This window comes from Manis pentadactyla, chromosome 10 (assembly GCF_030020395.1).
Source record: "Manis pentadactyla isolate mManPen7 chromosome 10, mManPen7.hap1, whole genome shotgun sequence".
Taxonomy (NCBI): Eukaryota; Metazoa; Chordata; class Mammalia; order Pholidota; family Manidae; genus Manis; species Manis pentadactyla.
The window spans coordinates 29,605,581-29,633,296 of NC_080028.1; the positions used below are offsets into that span (position 1 = coordinate 29,605,581).

The following is a 27,716-nucleotide window of genomic DNA, read 5'->3' on the forward strand; positions in this document are numbered from 1 at the left end:
TGTGCTTATACTCACTCTTGTGTAGGAGGAAGAATTTCCTAGACTTTATGTATAGGATAGACAGGAACAGGGAGTCTAGAGACAAGGAGACCATTTAGGAACACTGTAAATATGAGGTTATGAGAATCTGGAAAAGGATGCTTATTCAGGGACTATGATTTATGTAGAGCAGGTGCTTCATAAACAACACTTGAAAAGTTGAATGAATGGGGTTTTCTGACTACAGGTGCCAGTAAGCACTGCTGTCACCACCACATTCTGAGTAGTCATTTTCTTTACTGTAATTCTTTGCTTTTCCCACACATTATTGCTGGCCAAGTCACTGAGTCACAGACAGCTTCCCTGAGAATAGCTTTCTCCAGGAAGGGCTCAATCTGCACTCTCCAGACACATGGAGGCCACTCTGCCCTTTTGTTAGATCCTCAGTTGGCATTGCCACAGCTCTTCATTGCCTTTTCCCATCCTTTCCTTTGCAGGTTCAGTGCTGTCAACTGAAATTTAATTCACTCTTCCATCATGCTATTTATAATGTCCCAGCAGAAAATTCTCTTGGTGTTTGTTATTCTTTTCCCTTGCCCTTTCCTTCACCCTTTTTTGTGCATTTGGTACTAAAGATGGCACATGTGGTTATTAAAAGATAAAAGAAGTTTCTCTTCAGTTTCACAAGTGCAATTCTTTTCTGATTTGGGGTCATTTAGAACCTGGGAATCAAGCCCACATTTCCAGTCTATACTCCCTGCTGCCTGAGTCCTCATGCCAGGAAATCAATCATGTAATTCTCATGATTGCTGTACATGGGTCTAAGCAGGTCCTATATGTTACCAGCAGTTGGAAAACAGGGGTAATGAAGAAGAGCAGAGGAAGGAAAAATGGTAGGATGAAAAGAATGGGGTGAGGAAGAAAAAGTGGTGAGACAAAATATGTCAACCTTACCTTGTACTACAAGCGTGCATTCTTATGTTCAAGAGGTCCACTTAATACCATTTTTTTCTTATGTGAAGAAGCTGATACCATTTTCCATGGATAACATTGGTATGATATTCTTGAACTTAATTTTTACAGGAATGAATAATTTTGTAAATATCTGACACAGAGTTTTATAAATTTTTTAAAAAAGGATGGTTTAATGTGAAAAATCTATTTCTGTTAGATAGTATGCCTCTCATAATGTGATCATCTTATACATTACAATCCTGGAAAGAATATTCTGTGAAATCATGAAGGGTGGAGCTTCATAATGAACCATACTCACTTTCAGAGATGTTGAGTAGCTGGATTTCAATCCATGCATTAAGCCTTGAGAACACAAAGATGAAAGAGACACAGTCCGAGAGTGAACTGGAGACTCGTGCAGTAATTCAGGTAGAAGAAAGGAGGTGGTGAGAATGGTGGAAGGCTTCCTAGGTGATGTGAAGGATCATCTTAGTGAGTCTCGAGTGAGCAGAATTTGGTACTAAGAAAACAATGATGTGGTCCTAAACAAGGGAACCAGCTGTTAAAATCGTCCTTCAAATAAGCTGTATGAAAGCCTTGCAGACATCATTAAAATCTATCCTTTCTTTTTATCCTACTCTTTTTGTTAGTGATTTCAGTAGAATCAGTAAGTTCTTTATTTTTTATTTTCTCACTTCATCAGGTAATTAATTTGGATCCCACTTATTTGGAACTTATTTCGACACAATTTAGGCTTAAATAGATAGACTGCAATATACTTGGAAAGAAATACAACTGCATTTCTGTTTATTCTATCATTTATCTTTCAATCCAGATATATCTCACACTGAATTAGTGAAGTTGCCCTTCAGCTTGTGAAAAAACTTTGGCCTTTTTAATATGGCAATATCTATGGCAATTCTTTCCAATCAGCAGACTTTCTTAACTGGATGCACTGGCTACTTGGGACCAAGGATTTGGGCATAACCTTGTTACTACTGCTGGCAGCTGTCCAGGCACAAAATCTCCTGATGCTGATGTTTCTCCCCTTCTATATTTAACAGATGGGCTTATTGAACTTCCTTCAGTGTTCCACCAGCCAATGAGAACAGGAAGAGGAATACGATAGGTCTGGGGTGAATCATAAAGGCTATTCTAAGGTTGCAGGACTCTTCCCTGCTTTTCCCTTGCCCAAAACCAAGGAGCAACTTTGGGAAAAATCACAAAGTCTAAATGACTGATTCAGAATTCAAAAACCTCAAGCAGAAACTCAGGGCTGCTCAGGAATCCTATTAAATTTCTCCATCTCTATGTGATGACTGTACCATATCATCTCCTTTTTCCTCAAACCTCCCACACATCCTCCTCCTACTGATGACCCAGACTCATACTTCATTGAGAAAATAGAAGTCATTGGAAATGAACTCTATCATCTTCCCACCACAAAAACCTTCCAACTTGGTGCCTTGGCATCCAAATTCTCTTTCCTTCACAATGAAGGAATTGTTCCTCCTCCACCAAGAAGGGCTATCTGTCCACTTGTGCTCTGGATCCCATTACCTTTTGGAATATCAAAGACTTTACTCCTTGAGGGGACTCATGCTTTCCCTCAGCAGTAATATTTGAAGAAATAAATGAAGAAATAATATTCATTTAATCATTCCCATCATCATACAGACATGCTCTGGCATTTCCTGTCTTCTAAAACATTTTTTTCATATAACTATATATGCTGTTTCAGTCCCTGCCCTGTTTTTCTGTTCTCCTTCATAACCAGATTCCTGAGTATCCAAACAAACTGCTTCTGCCCCTTCATCTGTCTTCCACTCTTCAACCCAGTGCAATGTGCTTATGTATTTTCTACATGGAACCCTCTCTGATAAGGTCACAACATCCCTCAGGTCACCAAATCCAAGGGACATCTTTCCCACCATCTTACTTGACTTCTCAGCAATAGTTGTCAAAGTTCACACACAACCTTTTTGAAGCATGCTTATCTCTTGGCTTCCAGGATTATTTTCTTAATTTCCTTCTACTTGTCAATCTCCTTTTTTTGGGATCTTTTCCTAAATGTTGGCATTTCTCAGTTTGTCCTTGGTCTTTAGCTTGTCTTTTGCCTAAATTCTTTTCTTATTTATATTATCCACTTCCACTGATTTCAATTTTTTGTATTGGGTTCTTCTATCTCCTCTGAGTCCCAGACTTGTATATCTAACTTATTTCTTACATCTTCACTAGTATAAATTATGAACATCACATATTCAAATGCCCCAAATGGAACACTGAGTTCCTTGTCCTCATTCAACTTGAGCAACTCTTCAACCAGCTGATTAGGACAAAACCTAAGATCCATTCTTTTTTTTGAAAATTATATTGAGGTGAAATGCACATAACATAAAATTAACCATTTTAAAGTGAACAATTTAGTAGACAATCACAGGTTGTTGCTCTATCTGGTTCCAAAACTTTTCCTCACCCCAAAGGAAATATTGCACCCATTAATTAATTACTCCCCATCTTCTTCTCCTCCTAGCTCCTAGAAACCATCAATATGTTTTCTCTCTCTGAGGATTTACTTTATTTAATATAAGTGGAATTATACAGTATGTGATCTTTTGTGTCTGGCTTATTTCACTTAGTATAATCTTTGGAGGTTCAGCTGCATTGCAACACGTTTCAGTATTTCATTTCCTTTTTATGGCTGGGTAATAGTCCATCATATGCATATCTCACAACTTGTCCATTCATCCAGTGATGGACATTTGGGCTGTTGCCACCTGTTGGCTATTTTGACTAGTCTAAGATCAATTCCCAATCTACTTTCTCCTCACTTTCATATCCAGTCCATCAGGAAATCTAGTTTATTCATGCCCAGACATATCTTAACCCTTCTCCTTCTCATCAGCCTATTTCTGCCTTCCTATTGAAGGCCTTTGTTATTTCTATCCTCTGTTACTTAAAAACACTCCCCCAGAGTGTCTTTCTTCTTCTACTTTTTCTTGCACTCCATTCCTTGTCTTGTTACAGAAAGTGTTACACAGCAGCAAGAGCAGTAACTTTAAAAAATGAAAATTATTTTGTATATTGTCTCAGTCAGTTTGGGCTGCTATAACATAAATTTATTTCTCACCATCTGAAGGCTGGAAGTTCAAGATCAAGATGCTACCATGGTCAACGTCTGGTGAGGACCCTCTTCTGGTTGCAGACTGCCATTTTCTCATTGTTTCCCCAAATGGCAGAAAGGAGAGAGAGCGCTCTGAGGTCCTTTTTCATATGGGCACTAAGCCTATTAATGAGGGCTCTACCCTCATGACCTAATTACTTCCCAAAGGACCCATACCTAATACCATCACATTTGGGATTAGAATTTCAACATATGAATTATAGGGACACAAATATTCAGTCTATTGTGTGTACATACATATATAATAATGTTACATATAGAACTTGACTTTTGTTGCATACTTATTATGTCTTAGTTACTGTTCTATGGGTTTCCCATTAAGTAATTCATTTAAAACCTCAATGAAGTAAATAACTATTATTATTGTAGTTTGCCAATAAGGAAACAAAGTAACTTGAGCCAAGATTTGAACCTCAGTAACCTGTTTCATGAGCCTGTGCTCTGATTGCTATGCTAGATTATCTAAATCACATCATGTCTTTTTTAAAAGTTGTTCAATGTTTTCTATTTTACTAATGATATGAGCCATAATCTAAAGGCCCTGTACAAGCTGAACCTTGACTATGTGTCCACCTTTATCTTGTTACTCTGTCCATTACTCACCCTGGTTTAGTGACTTCCTCCCTCAGGCTCTTATCACATTCATTCCCTCCTGCCTTCAGGTCTATGCACATCCTCTTCCCTCAGCCTAAAACATTCATTTCTCTATTCATCCTTCATATCTCAGCTTAAGTGATAATTCCTCCAGGTGCCTATTTCTGTGATAAGTACTCTTCCCTTGTGGTTCTCTCTCATCTTTTTTTTAAAGTGCATTTTGTAGTTATATTCTTTCTTTCTTTCTTTTTTGCTTATTTTATTTGTTTGTTAAACCTCTAGAATATAAGTCTCCTGAGGTCAAGGACGATGCTTATATTTATATGTTTGTTTTAGTCATAATTAAATCCCCTGGTTTTTTCACAGTTCCTGGCACAGGTTGAATTAATGAACAAAGGGCTCCAATACTATACTTTATGTAAGGAAGAATTTAATTGAATTAAGTTGAATTGAATTGAATTGAATTACCCAGAATTTATTTTGGTCTTTTTATAGTTCTTTGCATACCTCCTCTCTGCCCTGTCAGTGGAGAAAAAGAAAAGGAACTGTGCTTGGTTCCATATGTTGCTAAGTAGTTGTCAACTTTATTGCCCTGGGCAAGCATTGGTCGAATTCCACATTTGACCCCAGAGAAGATTAAGCAGAACTTGTCCAAACAAAATACAGTCTAGCAACATCTGGTCTCTGTGGTGAAGCTTGAAGAGCTTGCTGGTTGGTGGCTCCTTGTTTTCCCTCCACATCTTTACTTGCTTTTTTTTTTTTTTTAAGTAATAACACTTGGAGTTATTAGAGCAGACACCTGGCACATTGGTCAGGCAGTACAGCTTTACCTTATAATCAGCCCATCAAGGAGATGAAAATAATACCATGCCACAGTATGGCAATTTTAAGACTGTAAGAAGCAAGACAATACTCAGCCTGTGACAACCCACATTCTGCCAACACTATAGATAATGAGTTCACAAATTGCCTACTCCAAGCTCTCCCACAAGAGTTTGTTTCCAAAGAAATACTCGCCTCTTAATTCTGAGAATGACACTAGGCAAAGGAAGAGGCAGAGTTGTGTGAAGTGTCCCAGTGAGTAGCTTTCTGCTACAGACCGACCTTAAAATTGCACAGCTGTTATCCCTTAGAATAATCAGGAAAACAGAGGCTCAGAAATCATGACAGTTGTCAATCATTGACTGCTGGAGTATTTACGTGCTATTTTAACCATCTTGCAAAGTAAGAATTACCTTTTTTTTCTTGTGTCAGATTAGGAAACTGAAGTTTCAAGAAATTAGCAACCTGTCCTCTGCCATTTAACTAGTAAGTGTGAAAGCTAGAATTCTAACCCATGTCTGAGTGGCTCTAAAGCCACATTGATACCTGGATGCCACACTAATTTCATGATTAAAGTTAAAGACTATTAAGTATAAATAATTTAAATATTCAATATATGTATTTGTAAAAGTTAAACCTCAAAACTGGATACATTGTGTATCATTAACAATAGTCCATTATGTCTTAATGTATTTGACTTCTTGACCAATTATTTTAATCAAGATATTAATAGCACCTATTTAATGAGGGCTTCCATCATCCCAGGTGCTGTGTTATTTATATTATCTTATTTATCTATAAAAACTCCATGAGATGGATAATATGATTTTCTTCATCCTGTGGATAAAGTGAAGGTTCCTATGGTCAGGATTCTCCCCTGGCCCTGATCAGCTGGCTCACTACGCAGGTGTGGCCAATACATCGTCATTGACTCTATATAAAGAGCTCCGTCCAGTGCTCTGGGTGACTCGGTGGTATGGCTGCAAGGCTGCAGGAGAGCAGAGATGAGACTGGAGTGGTGGCAGCACCGAGGACAGAAAAACTGAGACAGCTGCAGGGATAGAGAGGCCCAGAGGCAGAGACTGGCTTGCTGCAGGCCAACTTGCTCTGATGCGGGGGAAAAAAAAAACTACTTAAAGTTGACTACTACTTAGATGTGGGAATCCTGGACCCTACTCTTAAGCAGTTCAGTGAGAAAATATTCTAGTGTGGAAGATCCAGTGAATAAATATCAAGAAATTCATGTTAAAAGAAATATATATTTGTAATATTGGTTCAATGTGTGAAGTTCTATTGTGTGCAAAAAACTATAGTCTAGGAGCTGGTATGTGAATTTTGAACAGGTATCTGAAAATTGTAAGGTACAGATTATTAGAGACGGAAGAAAAGTTGGAGAGGAAGCCAAGCGTTATTAAGAGCACAGATGCAGGATGTAGCAACTTGGTTGGCAAGTGACAGGCATGACTAGAACCAGATCTGTGATAGAGATCCAGGGAGGGGAAGATAGATTTCTGGACAAGCTGGCATGACCTCAGAGTGCTCAGGGGGACTTTGTTCTTTAAACGACCCCAGGCATTGTTTAGGTGCTCCTATTTGTCAGTCTCTCTTTGTGTCATTCCTCAGGCCTTCTGTAGATCTTAAACATGAAGCAGTGTTCTTCTTTGGTCTCACACAGTTGACTTATATTTAATCTATAGCCTTCATTGTCAGGCACTAATTATCTTCTGGGTATGCCTTCCCAGCTTTAGAGAAGTCTTATGCATAAAAATTGCTACATTTCCCACTTACAGAAATAGCCTGTAATATAAAACAGACATTGTTGATCAGCACTTAAGTGATCAACAAGCTTTGATTTATGAGTTCCTTGATGTGTGGGATATGGGTCTAGGCAATGTTCCTAAAACTTAGGTGTTTTATAAAAGAACTGACAATGATTCAGAAATTTCTTTTTCTTTGATATAAATATTGCTGAGTGAAATCTTTGGGCTTTGTTAAAAATGGTAGAAACTGGAACTTTTTAGACAGACAGTGAATGTGGGTGGTAAGTGAATTTTCAATGGTATTTGATTCATCAAATTTATCTTGCCATTATTCTGAGTTTGTATTTTTTTGTCTTCAAAAGTAGAATATTTGGAGTGGGGAAATATTTCCTTTATCTTTCATAATGTTTTCAGTTTACTGAAAAGAGAAATAATTAGGGAAAGAAAAGAACAAATGACAATGTTTTGGATAAGTCAAGGCATGACTACTTTATAATGCCAAAGCAGCTAAATATATTTGCCCTTATGATGTATAGGAGGGACATCCCGCCCAGCAAGCATGTGTAACATTTTCATATTCAAATCCAGCTGTACAAATTACCATTGCAGCAAGCAGTTCATTCTTAAATTTCCCCCACCCAACCCCATCCAGGCCTTAATCACTCTAACATGTTAATTTGTGCAGTGATTAAGAGCAAGGCTTTTGCCTGGGTTTATATCTCAACACTGCTATTCAGTAGCATACTCTCAAGCAAAGTATATAAACTTGTTACTAAACTCTGTAACTATAATAATACTAATATTGTCTTTATAATAACAAGGCTGATTTTTTTGAGATGAAAGTTATAGTCTGTCTTGCCAATGGGTTTCAGCCCCAGGCAAGTTCACTATGGATTCAATGAGACTGAGAAATAATAATGGAATGTTCTTGGCATGAAAGGATTTATATCCAACTTTATTCCCATAGGGGCAGGTCAATCACTAGAATCGCATCTACTCATAGCAAGTCTGTATGCAGCACCCTGGTCTCTGCCTCTGGGCCTCTCTGCCCCCATAACCGTCTCAGTCTCTGTCCTTGGCGCTGCCACTACTCCAGCCTCTGCTCTCCTGCAGCCCTACAGCTGTGCCACCATGTCACCCAGAGCACTGGGCAGAGCTCTTTATATAAAGTCAATAGCAACGTCTGGCCCACATGTGTATAGTGACCTAGCCAACCAGGGCCAGGTGACAATCCTGGCCATAGGAACCTTCACTTTATCTACATTCCACCCCTCCAGGATTCTCGCCTCTCAACCAATGTGCCCTCAGTCTTCTGCAATGTCCCTGTGAGAGGAAGCTGCAACACTGAATAACAGCAGAGGCTATAACAATATACAAATTTAAAAAATTACAGCAAATTATAATAACCCTCAAGCCTAAGGAGATCCATGGCTACGAAGGGTCATCCTGGCTGTATTCAAACCAGTTCTACTCAAAAGAGTTAACCAAAAGGACCATGGGTGGGCTTAAAATACCCACCTTCTCCAGCCTCTCCAGCAGAAAGTTTTGCAAACACACAGACCAATCTTGTTGCTTTGACTCTGGCTTCTGCTTCATCCTCACTGGCTGGACCTGCTGCTCGAGTTTTAATTGTTACCCCAGCTCCAGTAAGAGTCTATTTGAATTGCCACCCAATTTCTTTCTGTCTGCTCCTGCCTTTATCAAATCAACCCACATCTGGGTCCTTGTGGCCTTCAAAGGGCCCTTTAAATTCTTCCTTCAAGTAGCAGACAGTGTTTCCTTTTGTGCTTTCATTGCTTGAGCCTGTGCATAGAAGCAGAGCATAGAGTGCTCCACAACCTGGGGAGGAGGCTGCACCCTCTCCTGGAGGACCCGCAGTTGCCAAGTCTTTATTTTCTTTTGGGCTTTCCACCAACTTTCAACCAGGAGGGATTTCAACTGAGGACGGGCTGATGCCTCTGGCACCAGTAGGGCCTCGACCCCCACCTGTTCATCAAACCTCCGCTCCTCCATTTCTGGGGCTGAGGGCTCCACTACATCCTTCCCCTGCCCCCGGCACCTGGTAGCCTGCACTCTGGCGCTGCTGCTTCTTGTGCCACTCCTCCTCCTCATGCTGCTTCCTCTCGGGCTTCCATGACATCATTTACCATTTCCACAGCACCTCGTAGTGATGTCATTTCAGTCACCAACAAAGTTTTATCTCCTCAATAGCACATTGCAACTCATGTTCTTGTGCTGCCTCTTCTCGTGCTTCCTGAAGGAGGGCATCTTTCTCAATATTGTGAAAAGAAAACTCCCCACCATTCCCGCGGCCTCACAGGCACTCTCTTTCTCTAAGGAATTCTCTGTTTTGCTGAGAGCCAACTTTACTGCCTCAGGTGTTGTCCACCCCTTCCCAGTCTCCGGGTGGAACACAGTCCTCTAGGAAGCAAGCCACGTGAGACATGTCCACTGGGGTACACTGGAACGTTTCCCCATCCATAGGCACATCCCGCTGAAACACTCCTCCCACGAGGCAGCCTGTTCTTTTCCTTGGTCAACAGTGAATCCTGTCTACATTGCCAATTGTCTTGCCAATGGGTTTCAGCCCCAGGCAAGTTCACTATGGTTTCAGTGAGACTGAGAAATAATAATGAAATGTTCTTGGGGTGAAAGGGTTTATACCCAACTTTATTCCCATAGTGGCAGGTCAATCACTAGAATCCCATCCACTCAGAACAAGTCTGCATGCAGCAAGCCGGTCTCTGCCTCTGAGTCTCTGTCCTCGGCGCTACCACCACTCCAGCCTCCGCTCTCCTGCAGCTGTGCAGCAGCCCAGAACACTGGGTGGAGCTCTTTATATTGAGTCAATAGCAATGTACTGCCCACACGTGTGTAGTGAGGTAGCTGACCAGGGCCAGGTGAGAATCCTGGCCACAGGAGGCTTCAGTTTGTCCACATAGTCCATCAAATATGCTTATATCATATTTCATTTAATACTCAAAATGAAGCCATCCATAAATTGGTGTCTATGGGGAAGTTGGGGTTCCTATGGCCAGGATCCTCACTGAACTTAAACCACCTGACGATGTAACTGGCCTGTTGCTAGGCTATCACTTCCACACCTTTAGGCAATAAGCTATTATTGTACTATATAGAGAGCTGGGCCCAGTGCTCTGGGCGGAGGCAGAGACGCTAGTGCTCGACTTACCGCAGGGAGAACAAGTGGAGTAATAGATCCTTCCACCCCAAAGAACCGTTCTACTGCCATTTCTTAGGTCACACTGAATCCATAGTGAGCTTGCCAGGGGCTGAAACCCATTGGCAAGACAGTGTCATTACTGTTATCTTTACAGTTGGCTTTAAGTGATTTGCTAAGGGTCACATAGGTGGGAAGTGGAAGAGCAGAATTTGAAACTAGGCAGTGTGATTTCAGAACTTACATCTTTAGTCACTCTGCTACACCATCTTTGTATAATTGTTTTCATTTGTGAAGCTAGTTCCCTAGATCCAGTTAGTCATCCTGAAGCTTTCTATAGTCCCTAGGTGGCCTGAGAACACAGGACAATCACCTCCCTCTGCAAGGTGCCCATATACTTCCAATGAGCTAAGATTATTTTGGTTGTCTTTTGTGGGAGATCACATTCCAAAGATGCCCTGTGATTTTTCCCTTATCTAAAGAGTCACCTTGAATATTCATTGTATTCCCATAAAACTCTAAAACTTTCACAGTAGCCCTATGTGGTAGGTCCCATTATTCTCATTTTACAAATGAAAACCTGAGGCTCAGAAAAACTAAATGACTATTCCAAAGTTGCACAATCAGTCTGCATCCAGAAATCTCTTGACTTGAGGTGGTCTACATTAGAGATGTGACTAAATTAGAGTAAAAAACTATTTTTATCTTTACTAGACATCATCTGGAGTGTCTAGATTGTCCTCATTTCATAGCAACACTAAATTATAAAGATGAACTTTGAATCAATAATCTCCTGGGTTTGTTTAAAAACGAAAAAGCCATGCTTAACTTTTATTTTTCTGTGCATCTTTGAGAAAGAAATGGTTTACTACAAAAGCTCTGACTATATCTCTGTGAAATTTACATGCATGCTGTGAAATGACCTTTGAGTTCATGTTCTTGGACTGTGCCTCCCACCTACTTGCAGGGGGTGATGAAACTGGACAGATGCTTCCTGGGGGTAAGGTAAAGATGTAGCTAATATGCAGGCTCTTCCAAACACTGGAAAGGAGTTCTACAATAGCACCAAAAGACCCCCTCAGCCTTCTGTTCCACTGATGGCTTCTCAATGATCTGTTTGCACATTCTTTTCCTGCTTGGTAATTAGCACCAGCTGTCTCAACTTAAAAGGAAGGAATCCCTTTGAAATCCTCCCTATCCTCCATGAAATGTGCTACTGAAATGTGCTAATTAGTAACCGGACTTAGGACAACACAGACATGTGTTTCCTGTGAGTACTGTAGAAGGAAGAGGAGGAGGGATATGAACATCTGTTTAGTTGCATATGTGTGCATATACTTTTCTAATTTCCAAAGTGACATTTTAAATGAAAATATATCTGCCACAATGTTATTGGCAGACAGTAGCCAAGACCCAGACCCCCTATCCATTGACTTCTCTCTCTTTATTTGTACTCCCTGCTCAAGGTTCACAGTATTTTCGGTGCAGAGAGCAGGGCCAGTGGAGTAGTCCCCTTCTACCTCAACAAACTGACTTTCCTGTTATCCCCTCACTCTTTACCATAGTATCAGGAATCCAGAGAAATAAAAAACAGTTCCTCTTCCTTTGGGGACCACTGTCCCAGAGTAAGCTGATAGCCTAGTGAGTCTGTAACAATCAGCACACCCTGGAATTTGAGGAGAAATAGAAACATAGTGGATCATTGTGTTGAATGCACTTAGCTAAAAATGGAAAAGACACTGGTTTGCCAGTTTAAACTTCAAGTATGTGAAAATCTATGTCTTCACCAATCATTTTGAGCAACAAATTGCAGGGTTTGAAACTGACTTCCTGGTCTGGGGGCAAGAGCAACTCATGACATGGAAGGAAAGCCAGCTGATTTTATGGGAGCATGTGGGGATTTATTGACAGGATGAAGGGAGCTCACTGGAGGCTTGGGAAAAGGGTGGGCAGCATCTTTTACCTCAAAGGTCATTCTCTTGGAGCAGTTGCTGCCATCACAGCAGTGTTTCTTGACACCCCAGAAGCTGCTGCTTCAATAATCAGCTCCCCGATTATTCTCATACTCTCACTCACCAGCTCACAGCTTAAAGTCTTGGGGAGAGTGTGTGATAGGTTAAGCTTAGGTCATATCACTACCACCTGCCTGTAAGGTGGGATGAGGACAATAATCAGAAGATCTTCCCAGCTGATGGGTAGTTTGGTTGGAGTTTATTTTCCCCAAATCACATAACAGTAGTAGAATTCCCCATGAGGAAGTGAGGTAATTCTTGGCAACAAAATTTGGTAAATATCTACTACAGAGACCTACTGGAAAGGGATTCTGTTTGTCCAGTGTCCATCAATTATGATTAGACACAGTCGCACGTGGTGATGCTACAGAGAGACCTGCCCTGCAGGGCTGAATGCCTGACCTAACTGGCCTTGCCCTGGGAAGTCAGTCAATAACTGAGAGTCATGTGCTGCAACTGAGAGGGTCACAGTGTTTGAAGTTACTCAAAGCTCACTCCAAGGACTCCATGTCTCTTGGGCATTAGGTCTATGCTAACTCTGATTGCCTACATAGCACTGACCTATGCTTTTGACCCATTTCCAGATGTCCTGTCTTTGATCAGTCTGTGGGCTCTTGGGTTTTACCTTGGCTGCCTGGTTCTCCAGGTTGGTGATTTTTAGGCTCTCTCCAGCTGAGTAGTCCAGATAAGAATGTCTGGTTGCTATTTTTTCTCCCAGATGTTTGCTCTTCTAACTGTGCTAGGCTTTGCTACTTGGACTCCCACAGCTATAGCAGATATCACCATTCTTTTTCTTTCATGCTTCTGGATAGAGACAAAGGGAAGAAGGGAGAATAAAAAAATCATTGTGTGTTTTTTTGGAGATAGAATGGATTGATACGTGTGATACAAGTGTTCCACACCCAATGCTGGCTGACTCTCTGCCAAAAATCCGTAACAATCTCTGCTGTCTTGAGAATAAAGTTCAAAATCACTGAAGAGGCAAGCACTTTCCTGAACCCTCTGCTTCATAGTCTAGTTTCAAGCTTTGCCAACTACTTTGAGTTTCCCAAACAGGCTCTCTCACATCTTCATCCCTCACACACAACAGGTCTACCTCTAACATTTGTAGGGCCCAGGATTTGAGTACAAATGGAGGCCACAGGCCATATTTCTAAATTCTTAAAATGTATAGATTGAGTTAACACACTGCTACATAAAACCTGTTTTACCCTCTATCTTTGACAAAAATGCCTTTCCAATACCTGGAAAGCTAGGTTTAGATTTGGAATTCTCAAGCTCTTCAGAATCCCACATCATAATATCACAACACAGGAAAGCACCCCCAGCATCCAGCCCACACCTTCTCTTTCCACCCCTTGATCTGTCCGGTGTCACATGTTTTTTACATGCGAATGTATGGACACCCTAGCCTGCACATCCACACCCTTTACAAATGGCAGTTCCCTTGCAACAAGCACACAAGAAGTTTGGCGCACCCTTGGGAGAATGGAAGAAGCCACACAGGTCCTGCAAGGGGGCCTGAAGCCACTGGGGCAGGACCTTCTGGGGTCCTGGTTTCCCGAGTGTGGTCTAGAATGGAGTGAGTGAAAATGGGCTCTGGGTGGGTATGACCTTTTGGCTTTACAGACTCTGTACCCATGGGGAGGAGCACAGGAACAGAGGTCCTATTGATGGTTTTGAGGGTAGTTCTGGCACACATTTTCCCATCTGCTTAGGATGCCCTTCCTCCTATATTATCTAATTGACTCTTATTCATGTCTCAAGTATCAACTAATATTCTACCTCCTTCCTTCAAGAAATCTTCTTAATTCTCTTAAGGCAGATTAACCTGTTTCTCATAAACTGGCTGTAACACTTACTGTGTGACTCTAAGTGATTTAACCTCAGTACTGTAATTTATTTCCAAGACTGAGTTCAAGAAGATGAAAGAGTTAATACATGTAGAATTTTAGAGCACTGCTTCATTAGAAATAAGTGTTAACTATTAAAACCATTATTATATATTCACACAACACACTGTACTTACTCCTAGAGAAACATATCTCACTGTTTTATCATTATATGTTTCTTACACCTTTCTCTTTCAACAGAAAAAGTGCTTCTTGAAAGATAAGACTTAATTTTATTTAATTTTGTATTCCTAATACAAAACCCAACATATATAACATAGCAGGTGCTCTATAAATATATATGGAATAGATGAACTGCCTCAAGGGGAGTTGTAATTTTCCACTGGAAATGTCTATACTGAAGCTGTCTGTGACCATCTATAAGAAAAACCACTGGGAGGCTAAACGCAATGTCTCAGATCCTTCTGACTTCAGACTCTTAGAAGATTGAGATGGAAATGGTAGAACTGAGCCAGAATCATGTCACAAGTTGGCACAGGGAAGAAATATTTAAGCAGCAGTCCTGCCCAGGGATTAGATATGCTTGTACAAGACACTTACCCTATGCTCTAGGAAAGCTTTATAACCCAAAGCATTCTGTTATATAATATTGTATTTGCCTTTATATGAGCCAAAGGATTTGTCAAGCATCATTCCTTGAGCTTTGAGACCACATGTTTCTCAGCATCCTTGATACGGGGAGTATGTCCCTGTTTTCTTTAATTGGACCAGTTTATTCTGACGACTTGCAGATAAGCAGAGCTCAGGAAATATGGTCAGGAGAAAGTCTTTAATGAGGTTTGCTTGATTACAATTATGAAATTGCTCTGCAGAGTCGTCCCCATCATTTGCTCAACTGGTTGCTAAGTAATTTCTGATTCAGTCCCACAATTAGAATGAATGGGCCTGGCTGCTGGTTAGTCAGGAAACTTCTGTTCATTATTCATTCATTCATTCATTAGGGCTTGTCTTGAACTGTGATTGGATATAGCAAAATGCTTTGCAGAGTCCAAGAAACAGTAAATGAAGGAAAACAGAAAATCCTCCTAAGTGAATTCACTTTTTCCTTTTTCTAATGTCCTGATTACTCATTTAGCTAGTGCACATAATGAAAATATAACTTTTTAGTGCTTAAAACACTGCAAATATGATTTTGCAGTATTAATTAAAAACAGCACCTAAGGACAATATGAAATTTTCTTTCTCTCATTAAATAATTATATTAAAATAATTATTTTTATAATGACAAACACCTTTATAGTACTTATAATGTTCCAGACACTGAGTACTTTGTGTATGTTAACTCACTTAATTCTCAACAATGATACTAGCAGGTAGGAACTATTATGGGCCTTATTTTATAAATGAGAAAACTGAGGCATAGAGAAATAGAGATTTAGACTAAGATCATATAATAGTGGCAAGGCCAAACTCAATCCATCTGTTTCTAGAGTCTAGTTACCTCAATTATGCTCTGTGATATAAAGAAATATTCAGTCATTTTTCAACTAGTGAGGCACCATTGAGCAGATTTTAAATGAAGGAAAACAAAAGGGAATAATATGAATATAAACATTGTGGTGACTATTTTCAGTTTTGTCCATGTTTTAAATTTTCTGGGCAGCTTGGTCTTGCTATAATGGTCATTATAAAAATAATTATTTAATATAAATTAATAATTAATTAATAAAAGGCCAATTGTGACATGGTTGAATTTTCACTAATGGAATTACACCTTAATATATTGAGCCGATGACATTTTGGCCTTTTTAGGATTTGGGAGTGACCTCCCCTAACGAGGATTTTCCTTAATGAAATGAAATTGATTCACGCTGAATGAAGTGCAGGATGAGATATGCTCTCTGTCCTTGGAATTCTTGTTACTCTGACTTGGAGGTCTTGTTTCCATGGCAACAGGTCAGGGCAATAACTGTAGCAGGGCTGACATGATGACAAGATTTTAGTTGTAGGTTTGCCCTACGTTGCTCTTCCCTTTCTTGTAGTCCCACTTCCTGAATACATTCCCTCTTGCATTTGGTCTCATCAGAAGTTAAGGATAACCAGTTGTTACAGAAGGAAACAATAATCAGCATAGTGAAACTTTCTAGAACCTGATAAAAGGAAAAAAGAAGTATTGTTCCCATTAATTAATTTGACCTTCTCAGAGGCTGCCTTGCAAAGGCTTTTTAAAAGATATTTTTTTCTGTTATACAGTATGATTATCCTCCCGTCTGTCTTGAGGGTAGGTGGTTGGAAAAATAAAAATAAAGGACAACTTCTCTCCCTCCCTCATTTGAACCTTTTCCTTAAGTGTGTGCTGATAAAAAGGTGGGGTGGGCATATAGAGGGGGAATGTGAAGGAAAGGAGAATGAGCGACTGCCTCTATTATGATGATTTTGATGAGAAAGCTCAGAAGCCAAGCCAACTGTTTCTTATTTCTCAAGGTCCGATATATCAAGTCTGTTACTTTTCCTTAAGACAAAAAAATGATTTAGCAACAGTTTAGGAAGAGAGGGCATGTCTAATTGAAAAATAGAAAAGGTATAGATATTATCTCTTGGGTTGACCTAGCTATTAAAGGAAATGATAATTACACTAGAGAACACTTTTGAGTTAATATGTGCCAGGCACTATTCTAAATACCATACTCATACAATCCCCACATTAACCGTATGAGGTGAACTATACTATGATATTTACAGCTATTTTACAGTTGAAGTATAAAGATGTGAAATAATTTTCCCATATTTTCAAAACTATTAAATGGTAGAAGCAGTTTTCAAACCCAGATAGTCTGATCATCAGACCTGTGTAATTAACCACCATTCTATGCAGTCTCCTAAAGCCTCAAGTATTCTAGTGTGATACTTAAACATTCCTGAATTATTGATCCCTGTTCTCATGTATTAGATTTGATAGTATCACCTAGCCCTTCAGCTCCATGTCAAAACACATAGCATTTTTTGTTTATTTCTGTTTGTGTATGTGTAAGTTAAAGAAAATTAAAACTATTTTTGAACAAAATTTTAAAATTTCTTTAGAGGTAATTATGAACAACTTGGGATGTCACAAGAACAAGTTGAGGAATTACTTGCACAATGTTTGTATCTATGCTCTGTTAATTTTTAGTTGACAGGAAAAACAGCCAGATACTGTGATCTTTGAAATAATTATTTAATCTTTTCCCCTCAAAGTTACCTATAATTTTCCCTCACTACCTCTATTCCAAATATATCTTAAGATTTAGTGATGCCATAATATGTTTTTAGTTGTTCAGGTTCATACTAATGCAGTATTTTTAGGACAAAGATCAGTAATACTTTGGTTTGTGTTTGGTTTGGGATTAAGCACACAATGCTATTTATTTCTACTTGCAGTTAATATTTAGGTTCCAATTCATCTAGCTTCCAATTCCTGTAGGTATCATATACATCTATTTGATATGATTTAACTCTCAGCATAACCAAATCTTCATCAAAGAAAGTGTTTTACAAATATGGTAATAAAATATTATATCATCATCACTATGGTCTCACACTTTTCATATTATCTATGGTCATTTCTTAGATTTCCATTTAACCTATGACATTGAATTAAATTACTACCATACCTTAAAGTTTGGGAATAATGACAATTTGAGTGAAATACTTGAATACCTTTTAAACTATGTACCTATATAAGTGTTTAATAAGTATATTCTGAGTAATTTTTATTTTAGGGACCAGTAATAATTCTGCATTTTATAAAGATTTACATTACTGAAAACTATGACTGGCACCCAAATGCTGAATGATAGTGTTTCTCTACCCTCTAGTGGTCTGATGCAGAACTGAAAAGGAAATGGCTTGGGAATTCTGAGACCTGCATCTATTTGACCATGAATTATAAAAGGAAATGAATGCTAAGAAGAGATTTAAAGCCAGACTTCTGGTATGGGGAAATGTGAACATGGATTTTCATTTCTAAGCTGACTTTATAAGCATGACAGACGGAGTGGTGGTGGCTTTTCAAAAAAAAGAAGTTTCCCCTTTAAATTTCTTACTTCTCCTGGAGGAGTGTTGGAGTTTATAATATGTTGAAACAAATGTTCTCTATCATGGTTGTTCATTAGTGACATTATTGACATTTTGGGTTCAATAATTCTTTGTTGTGGGGGTCCCTCTCTGCATTCTAAGGTTTTTAAATTTTGAAATATAGTTGATACACAATATTATATCAGGTACACAACATAGTGAGTGATTCAACAATCATATACATTACTAGATGCTCACTGCAATAAGTGTAGTTGCCATCTGGCAACATACTACAAAGATATATAGCAAAGATATTACAATATTATTGACTATATTTCCTATGCTGTACTTTCATCCCTGTGACTAATTTATTTTATAACTGGGTGCTTGTATCTGTCTATCCCCTTCACCTATGTTAGCCAGTACCCCCAGCCCCCTTCCCTATGGCTACCACCAGTCTGTTCGGTGTTTATGAATCTATTTTGGTTTTGCACTCCAAGATGTTTAGCAGCTCCCTGGCTTCTTACATACTGTATGCTAGTAGTACCTCCAGTGTGATAATCAAAAACATCTGCAGCATTGCCAAATGTTCCCTGGGGTGGTGGGGGGGAATTTCCTCTGAGAATCATCCTATTAGGTAAGTTGGAAATAGTTTGCCAATCAAAATAAATATTTCATTGAATACTTAGCATGAGTCAGGCCATGTACCTGTATTGTTTAATTAAATCCTTACAAGAATCTTGAGAAGTCCTATTATTATCTCTATTTTACAGATGAGGAAACTAAGACTCAGAGGAGCTGAGTAATTTCGTGACATCACATAAGCAAGAGGTAGAGCCAGCCTTAAAATCCAGGTAGTCTGGCTCTGGAATCTGCATTTGAAAACACTTTTGTACAAAAATGTAACTCTTCATTAATTCCCAAAATGGAGTGAAAAAAAGAATTACTGATTTACAATAACAATCCACAGATGCCAATTTATGATAATTTCCTGAACTGACAAAACAGTGGGGAAAAATAGTATACTATCATTGTCAAAGGAGAATTTGTTTTTCTATTCACTTACTGAGTGCCCACTCTCTATACAGATACAGAAATGTTTAAACAAAGTTCCTGCCCTCCAAAGCTTACGTTGTTGCAAGCTATAAGCAAATGAAGAAAGGCATATCTAATATTTCATATAGTAACATGCTGTGGAAAAAATAAAACACATTAAAGGGACAGAGAGGGCCTAAGATGGGGTAGAGTGCTGCTATTTTATATAGCATGGTCAGCAAAGGCCTCTCTGATATGGTGACATTTGAGCAGTGAAAGAATGAGAGTGAGCCAAGTGGAGATGTGGTAGGTAAATGGTCCAGGTAGTGAGAACAACAGGTGCAAAGGCCCTGAGGTAGGAGCATATTTGAAGTGGGAGCAAGCTGGCTAGCATGGTAAAGGAAGAGCAAAGAGTCAGTGGAACTGGAGCAGAGTGTGAGGGAGTAGCAGGAGATGAGACAGAGAGGTGATGAACTTTTTGACTTTTACTCTGAAATGAAAATGTATTGAAAAGACGTGTCATGATCTGACTTTCAAAGTACTATGCCAGGCTTCTTTCCCTGTTTTGGGAAATAGTTTATCATAATAGTTAAGACCATAAATTCTGGAATCAGACTAACCTCACCTTAAAGGATGTGTCTAAGAACTCACTCTCACTTTTCTTCCCTGCCTGCTTGAAGCTCCACCGCCATCTTGAAAGACACAGTAACTATCCGGACCCGGAAGTTCATGACCAACTGACCACTTCAGTGGAAACAAATGGTCATTGACGTCCTTCACCCTGGGAAGGCAACAGCGCCTAAGACAGAAATTTGGGAAAACTAGACCAAATGTCCAAGACCACACCAGATGTCATCTTTGCATTTGGGCTCAGAACCCGTTTTGGTGGTGGCAGGACAACTGGCTTTGGCAGGATTTATGATTCTTTGGATTAGGCAAAGAAAAAACCCAAACACAGACCCACAAGACATGGACTGCATGAGAAGAAAAAAACCTCAAGAAAACAGTGAAAGGAAGCTGAGAACAGGATGAAGACAAGCAGGGGGTCTGCCAGGCCCATGTTGGTGCTGGTGAATGAGCTGGAGACTCGACAACAGAAGGAGCAAAGATTCTGCAGTGACTTTATCTGTGATGATTGTGCAGATTTTTCATGAGAGGATTAATAAATTAAGAACTTAAAAAAACTCACTCCCTGTGAGCTTTGGGACAAGAAACTTATCTGAGCCTCTGTATTCTTGTCTGTAGAAAAGGTATGGCAGTCCCCTAGTTAATCGAACCTAAGTACCATGATGCACCGTGATTTTATGTATCTGTAAGAGAATACAGAACAACACTGCTGATCAATAATGCAGGAGTGTCTTGCCAATGGGTTTCAGCCCCAGGCAAGTTCGCTATGGATTCAATGTGACCAAAGAAATTGACAGCAATACGTTCTTGCGGTAAAAGGGTTATACCCAACTTTATTTCCAGGTGGCAGGTCAGTCACTAAAATCCTGTTCACTCAGAGCAAGTCTGCATGCAGCAAGCTGGTCTCTGCCTCTGGGCCTCTCTATCTGCATAGCTGTCCTCTGGGCCTCTCTGCCTGCATAGTCGTCCCACACAGCTGTTCTCCGGGCCTCTGTCCTGGGCACTGCCACCACTCCAGCCTCTGCTCAGCTCTCCTGAAGCCTTGCAACCGCCACCGTGTCGCACCCAGAGCACTGGGCAGAGCTCTTTATAATCAATAGCAATGTATTGCCCACAGGTGTGCAGTGAGCTAGCTCACCAGGGCCAGGTGAGAATCCTGGCCACAGGAACTCTCATTTTATCCACACTCCATCCCTCCAGGATTCTCTCCTCTCAATCTATGTGCCCTTATTCCTCTGCAATGGCCCTGTGCAAGGAAGCTTGAACATTGTTCTCCAGCCTCTCCAGCAAAAAGTCTTGCAGACACACAGGCCGGACTTGTGGCTCTGTCTCTGGCCTCTGCCTCTTTGGTCTTAATGGCTGGAACTGCTGCTCTGGTTTCAGTTGTTGCCATAGCTCCAGAAAGATCCTATTTGGCTTCCCATCTAATTTCCATCCATCAACTCCTGCCCGTATCAAATCAACCCACATCTGGGTCCTCGTAACCCTCACGGGGCCCCTCAGATTCCTCCTGTAACAGGTCTTATTTCTTTCAGGGTTCTCGTTGCTTCAGCTACTGTACATGTCACCTCGCATTTTGTAATCGCTGCCTCAAGGCAGGCTGCACTGTCAGGGAAGACAGCTTTCCCATCTCTGATTCTGACCGAACAATTCCATCCACCCCTAAGTCCCACAGCCACCAGCTCAGTCTGAGTATAGAGGTGGACCATAGAGTGCTCCACGACGTGGGGAGGGGGCTGCTCCTCTCCTTGGGGAACTTTCAGCTGCTGGGTCTTTATTTTCTTTACAACCACTGGGCATGCTTTCAATACAGGAGGAGCCAGTGCCTCCAGCACCACCCCTTCATCCTTCCCTGGCTCCTCCATTTCCAGGGCTGATGGCACCTCTCCCCTCCCCCAAGTCCCTCCTCTGCTACAATGCCAGCTCAGTCTTCAGAAGCTCTCTTACCTTCAGTTCAATGCTTTGCAGCTGATGTTCTCGTGCCACCTCCACCTGTGCTTCTCTCAGGGGTTCATCTTTTTCCTTGATAGCCTCTTCCTCCTTCCGAACACCTGGCAGCACAGCCATCTTGTCTCCAATGGCACCTTGCTGCTGGCGCTCTAGTGCCTCCTCCTCTCGCATCAAGGCCATCTCCTTCCTCAGGGAATCCATGGAAGTTTGCAGCTCGCGTTCTCGTGCCGCCATTTCTTGGGTCTCCTCTGTAGACTTTTTTAATACTGTGAGAAGCAGCCAACTCAGTCCCCGCTGCCTCACGGGCACTCTGCTTCTCAAAGGATCTACTTATTATACCAAGGGCCACCCCTACAGCCTCAGGTGTCACCTCCACTTGCCTCCAGTCCTGATGTGGGGCCCAGTCCTCTAGGAGGCAAGCCACCTGAGACCCCATACCCACAGGGGGATGATCCACTGTCTCCCCATTCACAGGTGCTTCCCCATTCGCTGAAGCACCCCTTCCATAAGGGCAGCCTATCTTTTTCCTTGGTCAACAATGAACCCTGCTGACTTTCACCAGTTGTCTTGCCAATGGGTTTCAGCCCCAGGCAAGTTCGCTATGGATTCAATGTGACCAAAGAAATTGACAGCAATACGTTCTTGGGGTGAAAGGGTTATAACCAACTTTATTTCCAGATGGCAGGTCAGTCACTAGAATCCCGTTCACTCAGAGCAAGTCTGCATGCACCAAGTCGGTCTCTGCCTCTGGGCCTCTCTGCCTGCACAGCCATCCCACACAGCTGTCCTGCACAGCCATCCTCTGGGCCTCTGTCCTCAGCACTGCCACCACTCCAGCCTCTGCTCTGCTCTGTTCTCCTGCAGCCTTGCAGCCCTGCCACCGTGTCGCACCCAGAGCACTGGGCAGAGCTCTTTATATAGAGTCAACAGCCATGTATTGCCCACAGGTGTGCAGTGAGCTAGTCAACCAGGGCCAGGTGAGAATCCTGGCCACAAGAACTCTCCTTTTATCCACAAGGAGCCAGTCAAAATGGGCTCTCCAAGTTTGGAAATGCCTTCATTCTTGGGGATTTGTTCACTTGTTCTGCCTTCATTTACATTGCTTGGCATGTAATAGGCAATTATTTTTCATAAGTCTCAGGAATGAAATGAAGCACAATTTCATCTGTTTGTTGGTAGCTTCATTTTTTAGGGTCCCACAAAGCATTTGGTTGTTGCTTTGTAAGAAAATATGGAATCAGGGTCTTTCCTTGCTGTGATGCATATTTGCTTTATTTATACCAAGTTTAATTCACTTTCTTGCTCAGTTTTTAAGCAATTCTGCTTGTAAAAGAACCTTAAATTGAAATAATGGATCATAGTGTAAAAGATTTTAAAATAGCAATTAAACCCAATATATGCGTGCCAATGATATGCTAAGTCAGCTGAAGGTGACAGGAACACAAGTTTGCGCATTCACAGGCAATGATAAAATTACATCATGTTTGCCCTCTGGTCCACAGTGATTACAAGGTGACATCAATCCTATGTTAAAATGTTTTATATATGTGTGGGTGTGGGTGACATCTATGTATGTGATACTGATATATATGTGCTATATATACAGTGTATGTGATATATATATGATGAATATTAAATTAAATATATATAAAAATTTATCTGTGTATGTGCTTATTTCACAATTAATGGTATAGGGGTAATGCCTGCCCTACAGAGTAGAATTATTATGGGAATTCCTGGCACATAGTAAACCCTCAGTCACTGTTAGTCATCATTCTCATCTCTATGAAGACTTTATTTACGTATCTCCATTTCTTTCTATAAGATTCCTTATGTTAATTTCATTTCCTGTTTTTCCCGAGCTCAAATCTTCCAATTCTAATAACTCAGGTGGCTTCCATCTCTCTTGCACTTTCTACTCCCAGAAGGAAATTAAATTATGTCTCAAACTCCCTAAGCATTCCTTTTCCCAAGTCATTAATCAATGGCAGGTATTAAGAAAAAAAATTGCTCCAGTTCTCTGGAGACCCTTTCTATGGCATAATAGATTCTTCCTTATTTCCTATCCCCTAGGTAGTTCTTAATTCAAAATAGATATTTGTCTTCCATATTTTTTTATTCTGTTGGTGATTTGATCAGCTGAAGGAACACTATCACTTCGTCCTATCTCTTGCCCGTTTATTAACTAGCTCTAATAAAATGTTGGTTGGTCCACCCTTCTCAGAGAATGTCATGATTAATTGATGAGCTGTCCTCCAAGCTCAGTATCCTGGTTTATCATTGTAGTCCTAATGCCCTAGGAGATTATTTAGAGAAAGGCTGAAGGTAGCAACACTGCTGAGTATTATTTTCCCCACGCTTTTTACATCTCCTTGGAATGATGTACTTCGTGACCAACTGGCTCATCAAACCAAACAGGAATGAAAGTAGATAGTGTGGGGCGCCACCAGGTCAAGAGAAGGAGACCAGGAGGAAACCCATCCCAGGGGTCAGCTTGCTCTTTGCCCTCACTATCTGTAACCTGGGAATGGCCTGGGGGCTCAGCTGTGCCGGGATCTCAGGCAAGGCAAAGGTGTTGCCAGTGTCTATTAGCCCCAGGCGATTAAAAGCATCTTAAACCTTTAAATTGCTGCTAGGTCTTTCAAGCAGGTGGTCCGTTTCGAACTATAGGCTGGGTAAATGTCTGAGAAGGGGGACGTGTCCTTTTGTGAGAGAGGGCAGCTAAAAAGGACTTTATTCTTTAATTAACCTCAATTACTTAATCTGGGTAGAGTGTAATAAAACTGATGATTGGGTCCCTTTAAAATCATTGATTGTAATTTGAGGCAATCTATCTAAACTACACATCTTGATCATTAAAAGTGCTCTAAGCAATTTAATTCACTTGCTTTGGAACCTGGATCGGTATTTATAAAGAGGTTAGTGTCCAGTTATTTGCCCCTGAGGTCACGTAAATCCTAACTGATTTTCCCTGAAGTTACAAAACAACCTTCCAACATTTTTGACAGCTCCCAGCCAACCATCTCAGTTGAACATGTTTTAGTTACAAATTAATATTTGTCTTATTTTCCAAGTTCATATGAAAATGAACCCTGAGGTATTTTAACAGCCCGTTTCCATTAGGAATGTTCAGAGTCCTGTTTTTCCTTAAAAACTTTTTTTTAAGATCTAAAAGCCCAAACACCTGTGGACTTCAATAGGTCTCCCTCTTTGACATGTGTCCAGATAAAGAAAATGGTTGTGAGGAGACAGGAATCGTTCTTTGTGATGTGTGCCTGTGTATTGATCTTACCAGTAAGGTCCTGTCTTAAGAGGAGAAATACCCAGTCTAGACAGAAGAGGGAAATGGCAGGTGTCAGGAAACAGAACACAGCTCCCTGTGGCTCCATGGATTTAACCTCTGGTCAACTGCACACTATGAGTCTTGGCACTGAAAAGAATTAATAAAACTGAAGGAGCTAAATAAATATTAATGATCATATGCAAATATATGATTACAATCAAACAACCTGTCCTTGCTAAGAGTCTGTTGTAAGCAAAGCATTCTCCCTAGAGGAAAGAATGTTATTAGGTATTCTCATTGGTCTTATGAGACTTATCTTACTCTTGGTCAAATGAAGTTAGAATCGGATTGAAAAAGTCTTAAGCCTTCTAGAGAATCTACCTTTATCACCTATTTATCACCAGATGCCATAAACCCATGCTACCAAGACATCTTCAATTTTATTTGAGGTTAATATTCTGGGAAATACTCTGTTGACGGAGACACTGGGAGGACCTGATTTTATTTAGCCAACCTAAAACCAATCTACTAAAAATACTCTTGACCACCTACTGTTTGCCTGTTTTTCTACTGCTGTTTCCTATTCCTTATAACGATATTATTAAAAGTTTATTAAATTACATCATTAGTCCTAGTTCTTTGTCTTGTCCCTATACTATACTCTTTTCTGGCAGTCAGAAGTCCCCAACAGTTTTTATGAGGCTGAAACTGAGGTTCTCTTCCATGGAGGCTCTAGGGAAAATCCCCTTCCTAACCCTTTCCACCTGCATCCTGCTGCATTCGTTGGCTCATGGCCCTTTGCTCCATCTTCAAGCTGGAATCTCCAAGTCTCCCTCCACTTCTTCACATCACCTTCTCCTCTGCAGTCAAATCTCCTACCTCTGTCTTCTAAGGACATCTGTGATTGCATTTGCCACCTATTGGGATAATCCAGAATACTCTTCCTGTCTCAAGATTGTTAACCCAATTATCTCTGAAGAGACACCTTCCATTTAAGATAATTTGCACAGATTCCAGGATTAGTAACTGGATATACTTGGGGGCCATTATCAGGCTATCATACCTTTCCACCATTTCATTCAATATTGTGTACATCATGTGTTTTTCCCTTGGAAGGTTTGTACTTAGAAATAACCTGGTTTATTGCCTGATTCACTTATGCTGAGTATCAGTCAAACCATTCAGAAAACTGCTCAGAAACTTCTGTGTTTGTGGTTCCTATGAGCCCCTTACTTCCAAAGGATCTGTTAAAGTGTTCTAAGCAGGCACACAGAATGGTTAGCATTTATGTTTTACCTCAGATATAAATTATTTGGATGATTCATGGGGTTTCTTACTGTGAAGTCGCTTTTCTTAGGAACCTTCTGTCTAGGAACCTGATATGCTTTCAATTTTCTCTTTAAAAAATACCTTCCTGGGCCACTTTTGTATATACACGTAGTGAATCCTGGCCAGGAGAGACAGGAAGCTGACTTCCGTGCAAGGGCTGGCTGGCCCTGGAACACCTGTTGTGCTAATAGCGAACATGAGATGTCTAACATGTGCTGGCCCTTCCCCCTGGCTGCCAGGTGGACGGCTCAGCTGCCCCTCAGACCCAGGATGTTCATGGCTTTACGCAGAGGGCCAGAGTTCCCTCTCATTCTGCTTTTCATCTTCCACATGATTCACATTGTGTGAGGCTTTAACTCTGGGTCTCCAGGAAAGCATTTTTATTGTTGCCATTTGTTGTTCATTCCACACATATTTGTCAAGTGTCCAGTATGTACCTAGAAGTTTCTGGATGCTGGGAATTTAAGGATGAGTGAAAGATAGATCCTGTCCTTAGGATATCAAATTGGTTAGACAAAATATGATAATCCTGCATATTATTCCTTTTTAGTGGCAAGTGATGGAAACCAACTTAACACTGACTAAAACATTAAAGAGAATGTATTGATTTATATAATGGAAAGTCTAAGGATAGTACTGTGTATGAGTCAGGGTCCAAATAGAGAAGAGGTACATCAAAAGCGTGTGTGTTGGGGGGCACACATGCATGCATTGCTCACACACACACACTGAGGGATTTATCATAAGAATTTGATCCGTGCAGTTGTAGAGGCTAATTAGCCAGTTTTCATAAGGTCGTTGTCTTTGTTTCTGGTGCTGGAGCTTGAGGAACTCAGGGCCAGCTGTCAAGGAGGAAAACTAGGTGTAAGGTGAGAAAGAGCAAGGACCAAATGGCACCTGTGAACGTGAGACGGAACCTGTGAGGATGGACTTGAACCCAGGTCAGCCTCTTACCACCTCTAGACCACAGCCCACTCCTGTGGGGATCCTGCAAAGTAAAGCTGGAGCCCTTTATTTAGAAGCTAATTATATATGTGGTCTAGGAGATGGTGAGGTTGTAAGAGCATTTGAGGGAAGGTGGAGCCACTGCCACACAAAAACAA

General features: G+C 40.7%; 1 pseudogene; it reads left to right on the top strand.

Moving 5' to 3' along the window:
• The first annotated feature begins 20,123 nt into the window (after positions 1-20,123).
• LOC118914814 (40S ribosomal protein S24-like) lies at positions 20,124-20,578 on the top strand (annotated as a pseudogene).
• The last annotated feature ends 7,138 nt before the right edge of the window (positions 20,579-27,716 follow it).